Here is an 11,320-nt window from a genome sequence, read left to right on the forward strand (position 1 = left end):
GTTGAGATCTATCCAATTTTTTACCTTCAAAGGCTATAGATCTTCCCTTGTGGACAGTACCAGACCAATTGCTTTATCACTAGCATCAGTCTCTACCCCAAACGGCTTAAGTGGGTCAAGGGTTGCTAGGATGAGAGTAGTGGCTACAACTACCTTGAGCTGTTCAAAACTGGCGTTGTTGGGCTTCTTCTCAAGAAAAGATTTTATCTTTTTCTTAAAGTTAATCCGTCATAGGAACAACAATTTTGGCATAATCATAGATATATTGTCGATAAAATCCAACCAGGCCTAAGAAGATTTGAATCTCCTCAACCGTGTTGGGATGTGGCCATCGAAGAATGGCAACGACCTTGTCAATGTCCGTTTGATGCCAGAATAAGAGATCACATGACTGAGGTAATGTATCTCTACTTTAAAGAAATTGCACTTGCTTGGCTTAGCATACATGCGTGGGTTTGTAGCTGTTCGAACACTAATTGTAAGTGTTCTATATGTGTTCATCTCCAGTTTATTGTGAATCAGAATGTCATCAAGGAAACCACATCAAAATTTTCCAAGATAGGGACGTAAGACACTATCCATGAGTGTCATAAATGTAGCTGGAGCATTGGTTAAATCGAAAGGCACAACCAAAAACTCATAATGCCCCGAACCGTGTTCTAAAGGCAGTCTTAGAGATATCTATCAAAAGGATACGGACTTGGTGGTATAATGAACGAAATCTGTCTTTGTATAGTATCTTGCCCATGGAGTTGATCAAACAACTCATTCACTCAACACAGAGGATACTTGTTTTTTTATGGTTATGGTGTTTAATCCGTGATAATCTATGCACATGCACATAGTACCATCTTTCCTTTTTACCAATAGAATTGGCGATGCCCCAAGGCAAAGTGCTAGGTCTACTGAAACCATGGGCAAGGTAGTCACCCCAACTGACGCTCAACCTCCTTGGCCTCACTAGCACTCATATGTTTAGGTGGTTTACTCACTGATTTAGTGCCAGACAAACATGTATGCCATGATGCAACATCACGTGTAGGGGGTAAACCCGACTGTAAATCACTTGAGAATGCATCACTATACTCCTTGAGTAAGTGAGTGAGCTTTTGTCGTGCAAAAGGAGAAAGTAAACTAAAGTTTATGCTGGGATGGAGAATATTTAATCCTTTAATGTTTGTTTTACAATAGTGTTGCACATTACTCAACATAATTAAAATTGAGAGCACTTTGCTCTTTAGAAATTGTAGCACTTTGCTTTGCATTAAAATTCATTGCACATTGCATACCATAACTAGAATCCACAACACTTTGCTCTTGAGAATTCACGAGACATGAGTATACGAGCAGTAACACAAAAGCCACTTCATCTATTAAATCTACTTTCTGTAAAATAAAAGCTTGACTGTAACATATAAGAGGTACATATGGTATATTTTTCTCACCAAGCAAGAGCATAGTTTACCATTGTCCCCATAATAGATAGAGGACTGTGTTTGTAACTAGAACAGTTTCATGTGTATAATGTTTGTGCCCATGCTAAGAGACCGCAAAAGGGAGCAGGAAAGCGTCCGAGACCGAAAGCGGCAGAAGCTACAATGAGACTAAATTTTGGTCTACTAGGACGTACATACCTAGGCTTCCCGACTCACTAAAATCCCTTGATTAGTCCTACTACCTTATGAGGTATTATACTTTCTTTTCCAAAATTGCTTCATTTGGTCTCCTTTGCCCTGTTTTTGAAGATTCCACCAAACCAGGCTTCGTGGGCTTAACTTAGGTCTCTTGTTACCGTTGTGAGAATTGAACAAGATTTGACATGGTTGTCCATATCTTCTTTTTTATCATCAAGGTATCTTTTATTCTTTTACCTAAGCTTTCTCATTATATTTATTTTTTATTTTTGACCTTTTTAGCAAGAAAATTATAAGAAAATTACAAAACCAATTTAAAACTTATAAAACCAATCCAAAAATAAGCAAAACATGCAATAACACTATACTTGGCCATATTTTGGTGAAGTTCTATATTTTGATCACTTCTTTGCTCAACAAACACGCAAAAAGAGTGAAAATTATAACATTTTTTAGCTTTTTTAATGATACTTACAATATTTACTCGCATCTATGGGATATCATATCACATTATCCCCTTTTGCTTTACTTATAAGGATGTTTCTCATGGAGTTTGCAAAAACAGTTGCACATTAACATATAAAAATTTCAAACATTGCCCTTTTCTAACCAAAATTATCTATCCAGGTCCGCATTCGGAATGCCTCCCCCCTCCTAATTGAAGTCCTCCAGGACAATAGTGTGTATCCCGAGTAGTGCAGTGCATGGGTTGATAAGCCATGTCTATGCATAGCCCTGATTGGCTTTTGCATGCTTGTAAGGTCAATGCATTCTAAAACACTATGTTGTGCAAGAGAAGGGTCTTGAACAGATTTCTCAAGGGTTTTTTATGTCAAAGCTTCCCATTGATTAACTCTCTTGAAGAGTAGATCTTGGAGAAATTGTGTGCGTTCTTTGATAGTTCATGGTAAACAACTATCTATTTTTGTCAAATCATTTTGTAGAGGAATTGGTTGTTGCTTTTGTGCTTGCCGAATCTTTGGCACCCATTTGTAGATCGATTTGGTTGGCTTCTTTATGTCTATCTTGGTCACTTGTTCTTTGGTGGTTGGGTTTTTTGGCGTCTTTTGGGGTTGTGGAGCTATTTGTGATCATTTTCAATATCTTGTCGTTGATTGTTTCTTGGGCACCCAAATCTATTTAGAAATTTCTTGCATTTCAACTTTTGGTACCCTATATTACCTGGTTCCTTGCATGCTTGAGTTATGAGGATCAATTTTATGTTGAGCAGTTGATATATGTGTTGTGCTTGAACTTTGTTTTGCTGACGTGGAAGCTCGTAGTTGCGCTTTTCACTCTTCCTTGCTATATGAAAATGGTACCTTTAACTATCCACCTTTGAGTATTGATTCCAATACTCTTGCATCCCAATCTTGAAAATCTTTGTATGTCTGCATTTAGGGAACTTCTAGTACCATATTTTCATTCATATGCTCATCCAGAATGCAAATAAGCATGTGTGGATAAAGAAATACTTGCACAAAGATATTCAAGTTGATCATGCCCAATGGTGGACTGAACTCTTTATGGTGTGCTTTCGCTTTAGCTTTACAGCACTCTAAGGGTTGGGTAGTTTCCTTCTTGTAGGTTGAATAGCTTAGTGCATTTATCCTAGTGAGGGCGAGCTTTTTGAAATGGGGCCTTAAACCCAAACCAATGGGCCTACCCTCACAAAATGTTCGTAAAGAGGTACGCACACTACTTGGGGCACCACCTTCTTTTGGGAGTGGAGAAGGAAACCAATCAAAATAACACTTGCACTCACCCACTCAAGCAACACACTTTGAAAACCCCCTTACTCTATATACACTTTGGACACTTGAACACCATCAACGATTATGCAACCCAATGCCGTGCATCAAATGAAATATGCAATTTGTGGAATAGCATTCACCTTCTCCCCATAAGAATACCCATAATACATCCAAACTCCTCCTCTCTCAAGCACTCATCAAAAAATCATGTGCACAAGACTTGCCTCTCAAACACACAAGAGAATCACTTACATCAAACTAACACACTTTGCATAGAGAGCTCATCTCCATCTATTGAATGCCGTGACACAAATAAAATCACCATGAGAGGTAGCCACATGCATATGTAATGAAACAAAAGAGAGTTGGAGTGAGAAATTTCTTTAGACCAATTGAATAAGTGTGGAGAAACAAACCAATGGTAAATTGAGAATAGAACACTTACTTGATTTCTCGCACACCTTTTAAGGGAGGACAGATGTTGGCTAACCATCACGAGTTGCGACACTTGAATGTTTTGAAGATGATTTAATGATCATTAACATAACCATGAGAGAGATCATGATGTATTTACAAGTTATTGAGGTGCTACAAATGATTTATTGGGTTGATGGACTAAGAGATTGTAGAATAGAAAGAGTGGAGGATAGAGTTGCACTTCCTCCAAAAAGGAGAGTTAGGAGGGAGGATGTGAAAGAGGGAGTTGGGGTTTTCTCTACTATTGATCAAGAAACAACATGAAGTTGAAAATATAGGTGTGTGTCCTTGAGTCTCTCCAAGGGGGGCTATTTATAGTTGTGTAGGAGTGGGATTATGCTACACTTAATTAGGGTGAGTGATTAGTCCTAATTAAGTGTCCTTTGACCACTCATTGAATATTGGACATAAAAGGGATTATTTATTCACCAAAAATATCATTTTAGACCGTGAAGGCTCCATAGGGGTGCATAATGTAGGTGGGCCCCACCATGAGGCCCTACAGGTGGCTCCTGCGGGGTATCTCAACTTGTCTGTCTTGGCATTTAGAAAGCATCTTTAGGTTGGTCCCATCACATGCAAGTGACCTTGAACACTCATTGCTCTTCTAGAAGATGAGTAGGGGAAAAATAAGATCTCACCCTCTTGATTTACTTGATTTACAGTTCCCTTTTGCTGTGAATCTGATAGATTTACACTACTATTTTGACCATAACTTTTTACATGTAGCTCGGAATGACATGCTTCAAAAGGAAAATTTGACCTTCTCAACATGTTTGATATGAATTTGGACTATTCTTCACGCCCATGCACCAAGGAATTCGGTTTGGAAGGTCCACACTAGGCTAGGGAACCTTTTGCTTCCAGGTCTTCTTGTATGGGCCCTTTGCTTGTATGCATCCAAGGGGAATCATGCTTTTTCAAAAGGGTATGATGCTTAAACAAATAGAGGAGGGCCCAATATTATTTTCTTGTTAAAATAATATACAATTTGAGTCTTTTTGAAAGGAGAAAAACTATATGTATATTCTTAAGAGATATTGGGCCACCTATGTAGGGGGCATAGAAGACTTGTAGAGATGGACCATAATCTTTGGTAAAGATAAGTGGAGAGTTGATTTTCCATGGTAATTTATCTATATGGGATGGAAGATGGATATATTATTTTTCTACTGCTAATTCACAAGAGGTAAGAAAGTTTGGGGGTAGATAGTTGGTTATTGTATGCTTACTTTTATTTACAAAGCAAAAAAGAAAAGGGTGGTAATATAAATATATGACTAAGGTGACATTTTTGGGAAGAGTACAATGTATGTGTCGCCACAAAGGTTAAACAAAGAGAGGGAATTTACTCTAGATAACTTAATAGCATAGAAAAAATATATACACATATGAGGAAGAGGACGTTGAGTAGGCTGAAAAATGTTGCAAAAAGATGGTTACCATTTTATGCCACTCATATTACCAAAAAAATTTTGTCAAGTCGAGTATCAAGTCGGTTATCATAGCGAAGAACCAGCATACCTTCCTTCAATCCTTTCCCCTTGAGCTTCTTGTTGATTTTGTCCCTTTGTCTTGTCGCTTTGGTGATGTAGTGATCAATGGACTCTTCTCTATCTAGCTCAAGTCGTTGGAGATCTAAGATCCTTTCATGTAGAACCTCTTTTTCTTTTTTTGCCACTCTTGCAAGAACGCGCAAGCTTGAGAGCTCTACCTCAATGGGGAGAAGTGCCTCCTGTCCATAAACTAGATGAAAAGGGGTGAATTGGGTAGATACCTTGAAAGATGTCGTATACGCCCAAAGAGCAGCTTTCAAATGGCGATCCCAATCATTAGGCCGGTCCACAACCTACTTAGAAATGATCTTACATATCATTCCATTCACTTTTTCCACCAATCCATTGCATTGAGGATAGTAGGGTGTGGAATGCAGGTGTTTCACTTTTAACCTCCTCAAGAGATCATTCAGAAGGTCAGCCCTAAAACCCGGGCCTCGATCTGATAAGATTTCTAGGGGTGTTCCAAACCTACTACAAATATGGTCAAAAATAAACTTTGATACCTCTTCAGCTGTGATTCGGGTTGTGCTTGTTGCTTCCTCCCATCGTGTCATGTAGTCAACACCCATGATGATGAAAACCTTCCCTGTAGAAGTACGAGGTAGGGGACCTATTGCATCCACACCCCACTTTTCAAAAGGGCCATAAGATATTATTGGGACTCGAGGCTGATATGTTAGTCGTCTATCCCCAGCAATTTGGCATGGCTTACATGCCTTACACCAATATTGGACATCACGATGTAAGCTCGGCCAAATAAACCCTGCTTGTAAAATCTTCCTACTTGTAATATCTTGAGAAAAGTGACCACCACAGACATCATCATGACATGAAAGAAGAATTTTCTCTATCTCTTGCACACCTGGTACTCTCCTCAAGACCAAATCTTTCCCTTTGTGATATAAATCATCCCCGATCAACTGGTAAGGTGTGGCCTTCTTAACTAGTCTATGTCTTTGCACCTTGTCTAAGTGTTTGGGACACTCACCTGCTTGTAGAAATAAGATAATGTCTTTTAGCTCCTCTTGACCTACTTTGTTTTGATATTTGGTTCATATAGTTTCACACCTCCTACCGCCATTTGAAGCTTTTCATTTGCGAGTAAGTCTGCTTCCTTGTTATGAGTTCTCACAATGTGTTGTACCCGTGTTGCTTTAAAACCCTTCATCAAAGCTCTTACACTACTAAGCCACTCAAATAATGTACGATTCTTGCACCTCCAAGTCCCTTGGATTTGCCTGACCACTAGCAAAGAATCACCTTTTATAATAAGTCTTTGTATGCCTAATTCTTTGCATTCTTCTAACCCAAGGGTTAGAGTAGCATACTCAGCCTCATTGTTAGAGTGAACGTTGGGTAGAGTGATACCTTTTCTAACCATTACCTCCTTTTGTGGGTTCAAAATGATGATCCCCCCTGCTGCTTTGTCTTGTTGGCGTTGATAAGCTCCGTCAAAGCATAAAGTATGGGCATTATCAATCTCCTTCACTTTGAACTTTTTTGAGCCTTCCTCTCTTTGTAGTCGTGATCCTTCCCTTTCTCTCACTTTGTAGGTGAGAATGTTTGCAAGTCCTGCTCTTGTGCTATCTTCTACAAGGAAAGTGTATTCAAATTCTTGGAGTTCAAGCACCCACTTTGCTATTCTAGATGAGAGGTTCATGTATTGTACTACATATGGTAGATTGTGCTCTAAGGTGAGAAAAACAAATGGCACAGGGAGAAGATACGATCGAAACTTCCTTACCGCAAACAAGATTGCAAAGACCACTTTCTCCATTTCAGTGTATCCCTTCTCGGCCGGCAGTCATCACCTTTCTTGCAAAATAGATCGGCCTCATGTATGATGTTTTAGGATCTTTTTGCATCAAAACAACACCAATTTCTTCGAAACCTACACTTGGAGTGACATGGTAGGTCTCCTTTGGATCTGGTGGTATTAGGATTGGGAGAGAGCTAAGAATGCCCTTCACTTCCTCGAAACATTTTGCATGTTCCCTCCCCCATTCAAATGTAGATTGGCTTGCCAACCTATGCAAAGGGGCGATGGATTCTGCTAGGAGATGGATGAAGCGAGACATGTACCTCACTTTGTGGTTGAAGGTCATTAGCTCCTTAGTTGTTGGTGGTGGAGATAATGACAAAAGGGCCTCTACTTTAGAGGGATCCACTTGAATTCCTTGTGAAGAAACCACATGGCCTAGCAAAACCACCTGAGATTCACCGATATGACACTTCTCTGGGTTGAGTTGTCCCCCAAATTGATGGAGCCTCTTAAGCCCCTCTTCAACCTTTTGGCAGTGAAGTGATCTACAACTATAAATACAGAAATCATCCATAAAGACTCTTATAGATTTTCCAAAGAATGGCTGAAATACAAATATTGTGAATCTCATGAAGGTGCTAGGATCATTGGTGAGCCCAAAAGGCATTACTCTGAATGAAAAAAATCCCCAAGGTGTGATGAAGGTGGTTTTTGGTTGGTCCTCTTCTGCTATTCTAATTTGAAAATATCATGAATACCCATCACACACAGTGTAGCATTCGTGACCTACTACTTCATTCAAAATTTCATCTTGGAAAGGGAGAGGGAAGTGGTCCCTCTTTGTCGCAGTGTTGAAGGGTTTGTAATCCACGCAGACCCTCCACTTACCATTCTTCTTGGGAGTGACTACGATAGGTGATACCCATTCGGAGTTGGATACTGGATAGATGAAGCCAGCCTTCAAGAGTCGATTCACTTCTTGTAGGAGAGCCTTTTGTTGCACAGATCCTAGTCGCCTTAACTTTTGAGCCACGGTTTTGGTCCCTGGTTTCAATTCAATTCGATGCTCTATTACATCTACACCTCTTATTTGTGAGTAGTCATTGATAAACAAATTGAGATACCTCCTTAACATATTGATGTAGGACCTCTTCTCCTCACAAGTAAGATCTTTTGCAAGCATCTTCTCAAATCCTTCTTCAAGGTGGTGGCATCTTTCATCCCCTCGTGTGTGATTGTCTATTGGCTTTTCTTCTACAGAAACATCTTGGGTGTTGGCGTTGAATTAAATTCCCATTACCTCCAAAGAAGACTCCTCTTCACTGGTTGATGCACTGGTTGATGCTTCCTCATCACTTGAGTAAGGACTCTCCTCCTCGATCTCTTCATCTGCCGTGGTTTCATAGTTGATATCTAGTTGCTTTCCTTCTCGCCAATCATACACCACCGGTTGACCCTTCTTAAGAATCAAACGACCACTTCCCCATTTTTGATCTGCATTCACAGCAATAAGCCAAGGCCTCCCTAGGATGATGGGATAGCCCTCCCCCTTAGCTGGCATGACATACATATCCACTCGTGTATCTATGTTACATACAGAAACTTTTACATTTTCAATGATCCCCAAACACTTCACACTTGAGTTGTTGGCTAGCCTAGCTTGACAATTAGAGGACTTTGTAATTTCAAGCCCTAACCTGTTCATTGATTTTTTCGTGATCACACACATTTGAGCTCCACCATCAACATATACATTAGACACCTTTTTACCCCTTATGTAAGCATCTCCAATGGGTTCCACATCTTTTTGTAGCTTTGAGGCCACAACCTTAATGGAAAAATTTGCTTTCTTTTTTGGAATTCTTGTACTTACCAACTTTGGCCATTGCCTTCTTACTTTGGCTGATAGGTGTAGAAGTTGAGGCCATGAAATGTTTGGCTTTTGGGTTTGTAAATCCTCCAGGATGTTGTAGGGCTCTAGCTCCTTTCCCAATGGGAAGTCGTTGATACCAATTTCCCTTCGCCTTGATCTTTTCTTCCTGCTACTTTCAACTTCTTCCATCTTTGACTTCTTCTTCTTGTCCCTTCTGGCTGAATTTGTTCCTTCACTTCTCATGTCTTCATCCTTATCATGTGCTCTTGTGCGTTTTTCTGTCGGCATAACATCAAAGTTTAGAGTATGCTCATCTATTACCTCTTCTAGCTTGATCATTGTTGACTCCTCTTTCTTCCTCCTCATGTGGGACGGGAGGTATATTTGCTGGTGGTGGTGGTCGACGAAAGATTTGTGGGCCTTGAGCTAGTTCTTGCTGCACAGTGAGAGGAGGCGGTCTGGGGGGATATATGTCTCCTGGAAGTCGCCTTGGATGTGGACAATTGTACATGCCATGGCCCATTTCATTGCAATTCCAACATCGCAACTCTTGAGCTTGTCTTCGTTGATTGCGATTCCCTTCTCTTGATTGTCGTTGTTAAGGTAGGCCCTATACTAGATTCAGAGTGAGGTTCTCAAGCTGTTGAGTTAGCCTTTGTAAAACCTCTTGTTGAGAGTTATCTCCTATTTGTGAAGATTGTGCAAGAGGGGCCCTAATTGGTGCTTCCATGGTTTGTGAAGTCTCCCTCTCACTCACTTCATTCAAACCCCTTGCTCTATGTGCTTGGAAGTTTAGTTTTCTAAACTTGATGATGGCTACCTCACGTGCTTCTTCGAAGGTGGATGGGAATTTTAGCTCTACTTTAGCCTTTAAAAGTGGATACAAGCCAACCATGAATCTCTCTTTTTCTAGAAAGTTAGGTGCACCACCATGATTTTCTAATGTAGCCTCCCACCTACCCCATAGATTGACAAAGGTTGCTTCATAAGAGGGATAGTCTTCAAGTGATACCTGCTTATGTCCAATAAGACATTTCCATAGTCCTTCAGAAGTATCACCTTGCCCAAACTTGGAGAGGAAGCTTGCTCGTAGTCTCGCCCAGTTGGACTTGATTTGGGGTTGCAAGGTCTCATACCATGCTTTAGCTTCTTCTTTTAGAACCAACGGGAAGGCTCGTAGCTTTACTTCCTCTTCATCTCTCCCGGATATGAGATGTGCCATCTCCAAGTTGTCAAGAAACTCTTGTGCATCTTCCCCACTTCTTGCATAGAATGTGGGAAAAGAACTTGACATTTTGTTTAGACTTTTTGAAATTTATTTTTTTAAAAGAAACTTTTCTCTTACGGGCCGCACAAGATTGTTGACACTATAAATCTGATTACATTAAAATGAAGATGTACACATCCATTCTTAATTCGTACTTTATCATAGGTAGAATAAATGGATTAATTGAAGCATTGATTTCATTGAGGCAAGTGGATCCAAATATCCTCCTTATGATAGATTGAAACCTAAACTTAGTTGCAATGATTATATGAATGGATTGCCGGGCAATAGGCCTAAAAGGTTCATTGTTTTGATCGTGATTCATGTGCTACTCCTCGTTGTTGGTTTGAAGACCTCGTTCCTTCATATGGCCCTTGAGCACCCCTTCACCACTCCTTGTTCCTGCCTTTAAAACAAAATGAAAATGTGAACATCAAAAGAGGTTTCATAATTGATGATTGGAAGTATAATTGGATTGGGTGATGCCAGTATTTCTCTAAGTCCTTCTGCACCAAACATAAAAACAATGCGTTGCTGGAAAAAGACTTTTCTATCTATGTAAACATTTACTCTAATGTATTGTGCAAAATGAAATGGATAGATGGGAACTCCATTGTTCATCACTAAAAAATTTGAAGGTAACTTGGAAATATGTTCCTCAGTGGAGGCACCACTTTATGAGGGCGAGCTTTCTGAAATGGGGCCTCTAAACCCAAACCAATGGGCCTACCCTCAGAAAATGTTCATAAAGAGGTACGCACACTACTTGGGGCACCACCTTCTTTTGGGAGTGGAGAAGGAAACCAATCAAAATAAGACTTGCACTCACCCACTCAAGCAACACACTTTGGAAACCCCCTTACTCTATATACACTTTGGACACTTGAACACCATCAACGATTATGCAACCCAATGCCATGCATCAAATGAAATATGCAATTTGTGGAATAGCATTCACCTTCTCCCCATAAGAATACCCATAATACATCCAAAC

The sequence above is a fragment of the Adiantum capillus-veneris genome, unplaced genomic scaffold (genome assembly GCF_014529385.1).
Source record: "Adiantum capillus-veneris isolate H3 unplaced genomic scaffold, ASM1452938v2 Hic_scaffold_33, whole genome shotgun sequence".
Lineage (NCBI taxonomy): Eukaryota > Viridiplantae > Streptophyta > Polypodiopsida > Polypodiales > Pteridaceae > Adiantum > Adiantum capillus-veneris.